The sequence below is a fragment of the Salmo trutta genome, chromosome 26 (genome assembly GCF_901001165.1).
Source record: "Salmo trutta chromosome 26, fSalTru1.1, whole genome shotgun sequence".
NCBI lineage: Eukaryota > Metazoa > Chordata > Actinopteri > Salmoniformes > Salmonidae > Salmo > Salmo trutta.
The window spans coordinates 7,005,249-7,019,157 of NC_042982.1; the positions used below are offsets into that span (position 1 = coordinate 7,005,249).

Here is a 13,909-nt window from a genome sequence, read left to right on the forward strand (position 1 = left end):
CATATGGTCCATATCATCCCCCGCACGCTGTATGTGAAGGTTTACATTGAACATTCCAGCCTTGTATATCATCTCACTTACATTCGCCTCACTCCAGCCCCACATCTCCCCATGCTCCATCCCTCTATTTTCTTATCTGTTTTCCTCCTCTCCTCTCTCTCTTTCTCTCTCTCTATTTCTCTCTCTCTCTCTTTCTTTTTCTCTATTCCTCTCTTTCTCTCTCTTTTTCTCTCTCTTTCTATCTCTCTCTCTCTCTGTCTTTCTATCGGTCTCTCTTTTCTCTGGCTCCTCTGGCTGGTCCCCCTGTGGCACACCGTGTCGTGTCCCTAATTTATTTATAATTAGTGCTCTTTGTCGGGATGCGCGGGGAATGTTAAAGTACAAGCCACTCCGCTCTGGGTACAAATGGGCTAGTGTTCCTGCCTCTCCTCAACCCACCAACATAGCGACCCACCGGCCAGTAGGGAGAGCTCTGCTGCTAGCCGCAACCACAGCCCCAGACAAAGGCCAGCACCTTAGGACGCAGCGGCACACACACGCGTACACGCACGGACGGACGTGGGCATATGCACACACGCTCACACAGATCTACCGGTAAATGGTTGAGACTGAACGGAAAGCGACGTACAGACTGCTTTTCTGCGTTAGTAATAGGTGTTTGTTATTGCGTTGCAATTTTGAACATTATTTAGGGCGTATTTGAAAAGGGTCCTGAGTGAAATGTGAACGTGTTAGTGCAGAGCGTTCGTTTCTAGGTTTGCTTTGGTTGTTGGTGTAGTAAGACTGGGTATGAATTATCACTGTTAGCATTTCTTATCACGTCTATTAACGTCAACTCTGTCATACTTCATTAACCTCACCAAGAATGGCAGTAGTGACAGGACACACACACACACACACACACACACACACACACACACACACACACACACACACACACACACACACACACACACACACACGCACACGCACGCACACACACACACACACACTTGTGATCAGCCAGCAGGAAGAGCTTTTGTCCTTGGGCTGGGAGGGCACCTGGCTCCTCTCCCGTCCTTGTGATCCCTCCGTTCCTTCCCTCTCGTGCGTTCTATCCCTCCTCTATCCCTCTCTTCCTCTTCCCCCTCTCTTCTCCTCGGATCCCTTCATCCCCCCCATCTCTCTGTCCTCCGCCCAAGGCAATGCCGTCCTGCAGGCTTTGATCAGAGGGCCAGGGAGGAGAGAGGAACTGGGTCAAAAAGTTGTGCTGGAGACTGCAGGAGAACAAGGGTGGAATATCGAGTAGGTGAGACCGAGAGAAAGGGAGAGATAGAGAGATAGAAGGGAGGGAGGTAGAGCGAGATGGGGAGCGTAAGATGGGGTAATCTAGAGAGAGTAGGGAGGGAGAGGGTCGGGATGAGGGGGAGATCGGGAGATACATAGAGAGGGAGGGAGGGAGTGAGGGAGAGGGGGAGAGAAGGGAAGAGGATGCCTGAACCGAGGGAGAGTAGAGAAGATAAAAAGAAAACCAAAGGAAGCAACAGGAGGGGATAGAGGAGAAGGACGTGGGAACGGAGAGGTGTCTTAATTGAGTGAAAAGTAAAAAGACAACACGTTTATCTTGGACGTGACGCTCAGCATGTACGCAGTGGGTCAGAGGATCGGGCTTTCACTACACCACACTGTTATAGGACAGTGTGTGCCTGCGCGTGTGAGTCTGGCCCTGTTTGACTTGGCTCTGTGTTTTTAGCTCATTAGGATGCATGGTTTGTTAATATTCAGATCGATGGATTAATATGCGTCTGGTGTTTCTGCCCTCCTTGTGTCGTCAGCTCACCTGGGGCTGAGGAGGGCTGAGGGGGAGAGGTGGAGGAAGGGGATATGGTGGAGGGCAGATTGGGGAGAGGAGGGGTAGAAAGGGTTAGAAGGGGAGGGTAGGTTGGGGTGCGATCTGGCCAAGGAGGTTTATGGGGCTGGGGCTGTGCGGTCTGTCACTGGGGATGGTGGGGGGGGAGGGGGGAGGAATTTAAAGGGGAGGAGGGAACCAGAAGTGTTTGGTTCTGGAGTAATTGGACCAAGGGGAGGTTAACCATACGCTAATGCACACACATGCACAATCATACACAGGCATGCACAAATACACTAGTGCATACGGTATACACATGCAGACACACACACACATGCAAACACACACACACCCAAATATCCAGGCGCTTACGAGCCACTCAGGCTATTACAAACGAGGACAGCAAATGAAAGCGGTAATTACTTTTAAGAAGTGAAGGATTGTGTGGCGGAGAGCAATGGGTCACTGTTGAATGGAGAACAGGAGATCAACGAGACAGTGGGCGAGACAGATACACATCTCAATGAAATGTAGAGCAGTTCGCTCAACAAAGGGGAAAAAAGCGGTTTAATGGGTACATGTCCTCTAAGAATATCTTCTGAAAGATTTGGAATCATTTCCATGAAGCAGATTCTGTCTTCCATGTTCCCTCATGCATATTGCATACAGGCCAGGGATAATATAGAAAGCGTATTGTTATTTTGCTATATGCCACCTGGTGCAATGTATTTTATAGGGCTCTTACAGTCATTAACACCGTCGTTGTATTTTACGGTTTTGTTTTATAGTCACAGCGGATAACAACACATCTGTTTTTTTGTTTTTTTTGGCACTGGGAACCTAAGTAAACAGATTTGAGGAATGTAACACTTCACATTAAGGTTCTTCACTTCTTGTTATTAAAAAAGAATGACACATTTGTATTATTAGTCAAATATAATATTTCTCAAGACTTTGTTGGAGATTTTTTTTATCTATTTCCCCAGAATACGTTTTGAGCGTGCTGGGCGGAGCCAGGTGAGGTCAGAGGGTATAGGGGCGGGTCTCTCTTAGCGTCCAATAGGGTCACACACATCAATATCAGTGATCATATGGGCAGAGACGAAAGAGGAAGCGAGACGTCCCACTCCCTAAAAAATGCTAAGGTTCATACACAGTCAATGAACTAATAAGCAGACCAGACCCAGCTGCTAATGCACTGGTGCCTATGGGAGAGCCATAAGTACGTTAAGCGGACTGGAACTGAAAAGTTTTCCCAATGTAAACAGAGTGGGACATCTTCATTTATTCACCATCTTTGATATGGGTCATTTAAGTCTGAATGACACTAACTCCTGGGGGTGCCCTAAGGCAATGTTGATACTTGTGCTCATGACTGTTCCCAAGGTGATATTTTTAAGACACAAGGGGGTTCCTTGTTTTGATATGGGAGTGCCTGGCAACTCTGTACAGACCTGTATTCCGAACCCTGTGCATGATGATTATATATGGAGACAGACACAAGTCCCCATGAGTCACTCCTTCAAGGGCGTTGCAGGAAGGCTTGGAGGGCAAAATCACCCACTCTGTCTCTCCGTCTCACAGCGGATCTCTTCTAAAACAGACAGAAGAGAGGAGTAGACGCACACAAACACAACCCCCAAAAGGCCCTTCTCTCGCTTTGGGCTTCTTCTTTTGAGTGGGGGAACTTTTTACTCCCGTGCTCAGTGTTGTTTTTGTTCTAGTGGCTGGGCTGTCGGCTGTTTAAACTGCTGAGGGGTGGGGGTCCACTGGGGGTGTTTGAGGACTTTACTGGCCCCTCTCTCTCACTCTTTCATTCACGGTCGTGGCTGCCTTCACATCAATGAGCCAGGGAGACCAAAACACTGAATGTGTCTTCATTTGCCTGAACTTTTCACACGCCTCTCTTTTTGTTGCTACGAGTCAGCTCGTTTCCGTCGCCCGCTACCAAAGTAGCACTTTTCTTCTCCCTTCTGTCCCTTTCCGTCGCACAATGTTAAGCTCATTTTTAGCTTGACATAATCTAAAATGGTACTTATCTGATTTTATGTCCACCTCAATGCATTAACTTCAGCTATTTCCCCTTTATGTAGCTGCTTTTCTTTTTTTGGTGAGTGCAGTGAGAGGGGGGGGAGAGCGAGAGACGGAGGGAGAGAGGGAGAGAGAGCGAGGGAGAGAGAGGGAGAGAGAGAGGGAGAGAGAGCGGGGAAGAGAGAGAGAGAGGGGGAGATTTGAGACCCAGACCACGGAGTAGACAGCCTATCAGTATTCAGTGGAGAAAGTGAGTGATGGAGGGAGAGAGATGGAGAGAAAAAAGGAGGGGGATGTATCAATATTCTGAGTAGTGTTTGAGGGCAAGGGGAACGAACAGAGGGAAGGGGGGAAGGGGGGACCGAGGGTGGAGGAAGGGAGGGAGGTTGGCGGGAGAGTACTTGAGTGAGTCTCTGAATGTGATTATTTGCTCATGTATGCACATGCTTGTGTGTGTGTGCGCATATGTGTGTGTTTGTGCGTGCATGTGTGTGTGTGTGTGTGTAAATGATTGTTCACGTGCACCCTCTGTGTGATTGTTTTGCAGATGCTCACTTGGGTGCGTAATGTGGACGTGTTTGTTGGATAGACTTTGTATAAGACCAGGGAAACAGTTTACAATGTGTTTGTATGTGATGGAATCTCCCACTTGCTTCAGTTACACATGCCCTCCCTTCCTTCCTTCCTTCCTTCCTTACTTCCTTCTCTCCCTCCCTCCCTCTTTCTCTCTCTCCCCCTCTCTCTCCCTCTCTTTTGCTTGTCTTTTACTCTCCCTGCTAATCAGCATTTGAAAGGCAGCTTTGACAGAGAAAGAAAGTGAGGGGCTGTGGGAGGAGGGGGTAAACGAAAGCAAGAGACAGTGAGTGAGAGCGATAGAGAGAGAGAGAGAGAGAGAGAGGAAAAGCGAGGGAGACCGAGGCAAGAGCTGTACAACCATGCCTTTTATATTTACTAGCGACTGAGGGGAAGAGAAAGCGAGAGAGGGTGAAGAGAGAGACAACCGGTGTGCGCAGCTTTCCCAAGAGGAAATTAAAAGAAAGAAGCTCAGCAAAGAGAGTGAGAGAGAGAGAGAGAGAGAGAGAGAGAGAGAGAGAGAGAGAGAGAGAGAGAGAGAGAGAGAGAGAGAGAGAGAGAGAGAGAGAGAGAGAGAGAGAGAGAGAGAGAGAGAGAGAGAGAGAGAGAGACGGAGAGAGAGAGAGAGAGAGAGAGAGAGAGAGAGAGAGAGAGAGAGACGGAGAGAGAGAGAGAGAGAGAGAGAGAGAGAGACGGAGAGAGAGGGAGAGGAGGAGGAGTGAGAGCGAGAGGGAGCATGCCGGCAAGAGAGCGAGGGAGAGAGAATCTCACGCTGGCTGTCTCCTAATCCTAGTCCATCTCTAAGAAGTGGCAGAGGGAGCAGAGTGTTAGTGAAGTGATCCTGAGCCAGCATAGCCTCTCTTCTCCACCAGCTAGCACCACTTGCGTACTCTCACACACACACACACACACACACACTTGCAACAGATTCCGCGGTGGGTCCGCCTGCCTGCGTGTCCAGGTCTTTTGTGAGTGTGAGGGGATTGCCTCCAGTCGGTCCAGCCTCTCAGCCCAGCCAGCCCACCCCCAGTGCGTTTGGGAGCAGGGGACCCCAGCCGGGCCGTTTTGGGGGGCACAGGAGTCTGAAGGATAGAGGACGAAGAGGAAAAAGTACGTCCACTCAGAGTAGGGGAGTCAACGCTGGAAATGCCCATCAGGTGAGGCCATCCTGGAACAAGTTCTGGTCAGTGTACACACGCTCACACACACACACACACACTTCCACTGTTTGATGAAGTTGATTTGATGTTGTAGAAACTGGATGACATTCCAACAGTCATGTGAGTGTTATGTACTTAGATGGTTATGTCAGTTTGAGAGTGTATTTAAGATGTCATGTTTATTGAATAATGACAAAGTTACTTGTTTCGGAGCGTTTTAGGGGAAGTCTCCCTTTTTGCATGTTGTCTACTCTCCTCATTTCTAAGCAAAGTTTGGGAGATGTCATGCATACTGACACATGATAGTCCTCTGCTCTTAGAAAAGTGTCTGATCCGTAACAACACGCCATTTACGGGTAAATATTCATCTTTGAACTGGATTAATAGCGTCTGGGGAAATATCAGTGTGTATCGTTAGTTCAGCTTACCTTGGACAGGAAAACAATATAGTTACAAGAAATGTGAAATAGTGTATTTTAGATTTAGAACTGGATGGATATGTGATATTTTTGGTCATGGAGAAGGAAAACACATTGGATATAAATATATGTGTAAATATCTGCTTAGTTTCTTTTGTCTGTTCGGGACTGGATGTATTGTCTGTGTATTTACCCTCACTCTCTAAAGTAAACTGGATAAAAGTTGTTTCCATAACAGACATAAGAAAAGTACTTGCTTCCTAAGTTGTTTATTTCTGCCAGCGCGCTGAACGGTCAACATCTATTATTCTAATTATTATCATTAAGCCATTATCGTTTTTTCTATACAAATATGGTCATTTCCTGTCCTCTGTAGCTCGTTCAGAATAGTATTAGTGAGCTGCTGTAAAGGAACGAGAGAAAAGCCCAGTTGGCTGGACGGATGATTGTAGTGCTTTAGGGCACTAACAGCAGGTGGCCATAATTGGGTAAATGACTGTTACAAAATGCCTGTGTAATCTGGTGCCTAGTGATGAAGTAGTAAATATCTCCAATGTTTTTATATAATGACACCAATCAACAGAACGGGGATCATCAGGTATGTTATGCTTGACTATGTTGTTCATCGAAGGCTCTGTAAGCTGTGTGTTTGTAGAGACGCAGCACAACTATATAAAAGGGAGGATGGAAGAGTGACTTAGGAAAGACGTTAACAAGCAAGTGTGTGTGTGTGCACAAACAAACACAGGGACCAGTGTTTTTACCCAGGTGTGTCCTGGTCCGCCTTCATGGAGTGTGTTGTTTGTTGACGGTAATTGAATGTTTCTGTGCTGTGTGAGTGTGCTGTGAGGTATAACAGCACATGATCCTACCACCACCACCATCTATAGAGCTCCACCTGCTCAGTCACTGCAGCTGTGATGAGAAATCCCTCCACCCAATAATACACAACCACTTCATAGACCACACTAAAAGTGTTGATTTCAGAAGATGTTTTCAGGCTGTGGTGGTTGTGTCTGTATCACCAAAAATATTTGAAAACCGCTCCAGACATGATTGGTCTCACAGACGCTGGCTATTTCTAAGGTCACTCGTTCCTATAGGCTCTGAAAGGAGAAGATGCGCATTGTGTCCGTCAATCAGTAATAGCTAACGTTAGTCCTTGTTGACCGCGGACCGTGTTCAAACCAGAACTTGCCTTTTTTTGATTTGTTTCTATCTCTGTCTGTTTTGGGGATTTGACATTCTGGACCGTGTCCTTTTCTGTACTAGCGAGAATACGCAGTCGAGCTCGCAAAATGACTTTTACATTTTTTCCACGATATGGAGAGACGCTCGGGTGAAGGGATCGTCCTGGGCAACCGGGCCGTGATGTATTTTGCTCTGTTGAATGACATGTCACTGGACTAACCTTATTGCAGTGAACGGGGGTCTGAGAGGCAACAGTCACGTAGAGGGTCGGAGATGTCTGGAACCATTCTAGATCTGACAGGTTGACATTGGGATGGCGTCAGTAGTTGTGGATGGGGAAAGACATGTTTGAAGACCGTCAGATAGTCATTGAAATGGCCTTTTCTGAAGACTTTCTTCAGGGCCAAGAATAGATAAACATGTAGACAGACGGGTAGACGTTCTCGTTTGTCTGACTGTTGATTCACCGTCAAAGAGGACAGACAGACAGACACTCACACACAGAGATGTCTGACTGTTGACACACACACACACACACACACACACACACACACACACACACACACACACACGAGCGAGAGAAGTGTGCGATTGGCTGCGTCAGTGACAGAGGGTGTCAGCTCAGTGTCAGTGAGATGTGTTTAGTGTCACACTCTGCTGACCTGATCTCCGGTCAGACTGTCCACTCTGTCCCGCTGTGGCTCCTTACATAACCCATGCTGTCATTCACACACTGCCCTGCAGGGAGCCAGCGGCCCGAAGATTTACACACACACACGGACGCAGACACACACACATACATACACACACCGGACGGACGCATGCACACACATACACACATAGATTCACGCACACACACACACGGATGCAAACATGCATACATACAGGTAATTGCCAAAATCATAGAAACACTGGTGTAAATGGGGGATACAAAACTCATTGAAAGCAGGTGCTTCCACACAGGTGTGGTTCCTGAGTTAGTTAAACAATTAACATCCCATTACGCTTAGGATCATGTATAAAAATGCTGGTCATTATTTTGGCTACCATGGCTATGTCCCCATAGGATGACAATGCCCCCCACCCACAGGGCATGAGCGGTCGGTTTAAGGAGCGTGAAAACGTTGTAAACCAAATACCATGGCCGTCTCAGTCACCTGATCTCAACCTTATTGAACACTTATAGGAGATTCTGGAGCGGCGCTTGAGACTGCGTTTTCTGCCACCATCAAGAAAACACCAAATTATGGGAATTTCTTGTGGAAGAATGGTGTCGCATCCCTCCAATAGAGTTCCAGACACTTGTAGAATCTATGCCAAGGTGCATTGAAGCTGTTCTGGTTCGTGGTGGTCCAACGCCCTATTAAGACACTTTATGCTGGCGTTTCCTTTATTTTGGCAGTTACCTGTACACTGTACAGGGTTTCAAAAAGAGTTATTTGGCTGTCCCCATAGGAGAGCCATTTTGGTTACAGCTAGAACCCTTTTTGGTTAAAGGTAGAACCCTTTTGGGTTCCATGGAGAACCCCCGGTGGAAAGGGTTCTAAATGAAACCCAAAATGGTTCTACCTAGAACCAAAAAGATTCCACCTGGAACCAAAAAGGTTTCTTCAAAGGGTTCTCCTATGGGGACAGCCTTCACCCTTTTAGGTTCTAGATAGCACCTTTTTTTCTGAGAGGAGACATAGATGTACGTAGATATAGATGTACTATTGTAAAGTGGTTGTTCCATAAGGTGAATGCACCAATTTGTAAGTCGCTCTGGATAAGAGCGTCTGCTAAATTACGTCAATGTAAATGTACACACGCGTGTCGTCATACACACAAATATTTTCAAATGTCGACAAAATGAAATGCACTAGACAAGGTGGGATCTGTAAAATGAATTATCCGTGAAACGGCGGTGGAAACGCCTTTATGTGCTAATATTGATGTAAGTATCATCGAAGTAAACTTGGAGTCACGCAACGATATGTTGTGTGGTTCTCCCAGGCTTCCGCTAGGACTGGGGAAAGCTGCAGTCTATTAGGCTACAGATGAAATAAGTTACGATGAACTTCACAGGGAGGTGAATGTGCTCGGTGATGAGCTTGATGCTCCTTTCCAATAAATATCCAGGGTCTTATTCTGGTGACATGATGATCTGTGCTTGGCTGCCATTTTGTCCATAATAACCTCATCATGTAGTAAACTATACCTGCACACGTGCCAAGAACAGAGTGGACACATCTGCACTATATAACCATTTTGTTTGTGACGAAACCATCAGTAGAGTTGAAAATGTGATGGAAATACATTTCATTTGTTTCTTTTGTTTTTTTTCTTTCAGTACATGGGAATTTAACCGTAAAAGTTATTTTTATGTGTACTTTGTCATCACGCACAGCCTTTTATCCACAACAAGTCAATTTGATGGAAACACATCTCTGGTGGGAATATGAGCATATTGTTTTTTGCAGATTTTTGAATTATTTACATGAGAATCTGTCACCATTTGGATGAAAATCAAGCTATATTTACAAACATTTGGTTCCGGTATTTATATACTAATAGAGTGATTCCTCACGAAACCCAGACAAAAAAACACCACGATTTTGAGGGATTTTCACTAAATGTAATCCATAGAATAGTTCTATGGAGGAAGGATTGTTGACATATATTTGACATTTGTACCTAAAAGCATAATTGAGAAATAATTGATCAAAGTTGACATATTTATGACATTTTGGCCTTACCCAGGCCTCCTGTAAGACTCCATAATGTTTTATCTGTAGAGGCTACAAAGCAACATTGGTGTAATATGAAGCTTGACTGCTTGCTCTGTTGTATGAGTAGTATTTTGATTTCCAATACTTTTTTTTACATTCGTTTATGAATATTTAAAGATATAAACATAGCATAAAAAAAAAAAAATTGGCAAATGTTTTTATATATTTGTTGAACAAAATATACTCTACGAACATATCAAAGTTCCAGAGTGGGATCTCTGCTACTTTGAGTTCTGATCCAATTTGGGTGCGTTCGTAAATTCACTCTGGCTATCTACTCCGATTTCACAGCACTCTCGTCTGAGTGTGCCAGAGCGCAGAATAACTGATGAATTTACGAACGCGCAACACCTGTTGAATATGACCGGTGTCAGTAAACGAGGGCAGATTTGTATATTTTTTCCCCCCAGGAGCACAGTCGCAGTCACCAACGCTCTAGGCAACGTGAAAACAGCCTAACCAGCTCTGCTATGGCGAGTAAAATGGTCAGAGTGAGGTGTTCTCTCATTTGTGTCTGGAAGTAGCTAGCAACTTTAGCCAGTTAGCTTGGGTGCTTGACTGGCGTTGGGAGGTTGGGAACGCTCGGATCAACCTTACTCCCCGGCCAGAGCGTCCAATTTACAAACAGGCAATCTGACAAAGCTCTGAAATTACAAATACCCAGAGCGCACTCTGAACGCACTCTGGCACTCCAGAGTGAATTTACGAATTTACCTTTTGTAAGCATTACCAACAGAGTAAATGTGAAAATGGATTCAAAATGGCCGCCCTCTGCTGGTGATTTGCAGGATATTCAATGACACAAGTAAAAGGAGTACTGTGATTGGTTACATTGCCAATTACATTACTATGCCAATTTCTCTCTATAAAATGGGCCATAACTTTAAAACTAGCAGAGATCCCATTCTGAAACTTTGATATGCCCATAGAGTATATTATGTTCAACAATATATTGAAATATTAATGTTTATATTTTTCAATATTTGTAAATGATTCTAAAAAAAAAATATATTTATTGAAATGAAAATACTACTCATATTTGCAGCACCTACAGAAGAAACACTATGGAGTCTTAAAGGAGGCCTGGGTAAGGCCAAAATGTCATAAACTATGATCAATTATTTCTCAATTATGCTTTTAAATACACATTTCTAATACACGTCAACAATCCATCCTCCAAAGGACCATCCTATGGATTACACTAAGTAAAAATCCCCCAAATCATGGTATTTTTTTTCTGGGTATTTGAGGAATCACTCAATACGAATAGTATTTACCTGTATATTGAAAAAATATATAAAAGCTACATGCAACAATTTCAACTATTTTACTGAGTTACAGATCATATCAGGAAATCAGTCATTTGAAACAAATTAATTACGGCCTAATCTATGGATTTCCCATGACTGGGCAGGAGCGCAGCCATCGGTGGCCCTGGGAGGGCATAGGCCCACCCACTGGGGAGCCAGGTTCAGCCAATCAGAATGAGCTTTTCCCCACAAAAGGTCTTTAGTACAAACATAAATACTTCTAAGTTTCATCGTCTATCTAGGTGGCTGGTTTCAGATGATTCCGCAGGTGAAGAAGCCAGTTGTGGAGGTACGGGCCTGCGGTTATGAAGCCGGTTGGACATACTGCCAAATTCTCTAAAACAAGGCTTATGGTAAAGAAATTAACATTAAATTCTCTGGCACAAATCTGGTGGACATTCCTGTAGTCAGCATGTCAATTGCACACTCCCTCAAAACAAGACATATGTGGCATTGTTTGTGTAACGAAACTGCACATTTTAGAGTGGCCTTTTATTGTCCCCAGCACAAGGTGCACCTGTGTAATGATCAGGTTGTTTAATCAGCTTCTTGATATGCCACACCTGTCATGGATTATCTTGGCAAAGGATAATGCTCACTAACAGGGGTGTAAACAAATTTGTCCACAAACTTTGAGAGAAATCAGCTTTTTCAGCTCATGAAACATGGGACCAACACTTTACATGTTGTGTTTACATTTTTGTTCAGTATAAATGTACACTGAGGATATTCAAACACACTCTCTTTAAAATATTGTACTGTACATAAAGGACAAGGATACAATATATACACACTGACAAATTACGTAAATATTCTTGCTCACTCTTACATACTGCCCCCACAGAAATACAGACCAGTACATCTGCCAAGAAAGAACAGACAACGTGAATAGACATGCATGTGCTAAACCAAGTACAGGGCAGGTGCATTGAAATCCATTCTGCACTGGAACTCACCTACACAACTTATGCAACCCTTGTAAGCCACTGATACTGGACTGAACTCTCTGATATTTGTATACATGTATTTCTATTTAAATGTATTTCTATGTTAATGTGTCAGCACTTGTGTGTGTGTGTGTGTGTGTGTGTGTGTGTGTGTGTGTGTGTGTGTGTGTGTGTGTGTGTGTGTGTGTGACCCTGTGTGCTAGTGATGCACGGTTCAGCTGTTTGTTCACCCGAACCCACCCGCATGTGCGAATAACCCATCTGCAACCGTCCGACTATTTGTAATAAAGTGAAAATCTGAGGCCCGACCCCAACCCGACCTCCAACCCTCCAATATAGAAAATTCTCTGAACAGTTCCCGTGCAACTTTTTCTCCTCAAGTTCCCAAAAGCATTTGGTGAATGGTGTGTATCTGGCGCACACATACAGTTAGGCCGTAAAGCTTAGGCTTATGCACTAATGCCAGATAAAAATAATGAACGAAAAACTTCAATGTAGTCTATAGACATGAATTGCACAATAATTATACATTTATGGATATTTTATGCCTTTTTTTCTCTTCATTCAACCCGCTCGCCAACCACCCGCCCTTCACCCACACAATATTTCATGACCCTAAACCCGCCCTGCGGGGTTATGAGTCAACCCGCGCATTACACTGTGTGCTGGGCTATGGCATGTGGTTATTTAAAGGTCAGTGGTGATGTTCTCCCTGCCCGAGGGGAGTGGATTTAGTGTCTTTCTTCTAAACTGTTCCCAGATAAAAAAAAATGATCAGGTTCAGCAACATTATGCATCTCTCTCTCTCTCTCTCTCTTTAAGTCCTTTCTCTTTTCCTTTCGGACGGTTTAGGAGATCTTTGGTGAATTTGTCACAGTTCTGACTCAGAAGTGTTGCTTCAACTTTATATCGTTAGATTTCTAAAGCCTTTACCAATACTTCTGTATATCTATATAACTCTAATGCAATTGTATTCATAAGAAATCTTATTTCCCTGCTTATTCCCCTCTCTGATATTAATCTACCAGCTGTCAGGGCTACTACTTTCATCTAGGACTGTTAAAGTTGGTCTGTGGTGTATCGACAGTGTTCACGTACAGTATTACCATGCTATCTCAGAGCTCCAGCCCCACGGTGGATCATCATCATTGAAAAGCATGGATTTTCTGTTGCAGCGTGTCCGTGAGGACTAGGACATCAAAGAAAGCCTACTGAGGCCCTGTGAAATAAGAGGAGGGAGAGAGCTATCGATTAGTAGAGGTAAACATGAGCAAACTTCCCTCTCCTCGTTTTGCTCTCTCTATCCACCCCTTTCTCTATCTCCCTTCTCTCGTTCTCTTCACCGATCCTTCTCTCTCTTTATCCCTCCATCACTCTCCATCCATCCACCCCTCTCCTCTCCGTTCATCCTTCTCTCTGGAAGGTTCTACAGTAGACCTCTTGGTTCTGTGGTCATTCAGCTGTAGGTAGGGCCTGTTTTAGGAATGAATGGTTAACCCAAACTGCTCTGGTTCTCTCGTGGCCGCTCTCTTCGTTCCGTTCCATCCCTCCTTCCCTCCTCATTGCCGTGACGATACCTGGGGGTGGGCATGGTCACTCTGGTCTAATCTAACAGCGTATTGATTCCATTAGATAATTAATGACCTGGTTGGGGGTTGGGGAGGACAGGGAGGGGTGCAGTG

At 44.8% G+C, this 13,909-nt stretch overlaps 1 protein-coding gene across 3 annotated transcripts in view; it reads left to right on the plus strand.

Moving 5' to 3' along the window:
• Positions 1-5,148: 5,148 nt before the first annotated feature.
• The window catches only part of npas1 (neuronal PAS domain protein 1), a 39,455-nt gene continuing 30,694 nt past the window's right edge, over positions 5,149-13,909 (plus strand). For 2 of the 3 annotated variants that reach the window (XM_029714552.1, XM_029714554.1), the window contains exon 1: positions 5,149-5,589. The gene's annotated coding sequence lies outside the window, so the exon portion shown is untranslated. Of the gene's footprint in view, positions 5,616-13,909 lie in introns of all 3 variants that reach the window. The other variant, XM_029714553.1, reaches the window with a different exon arrangement.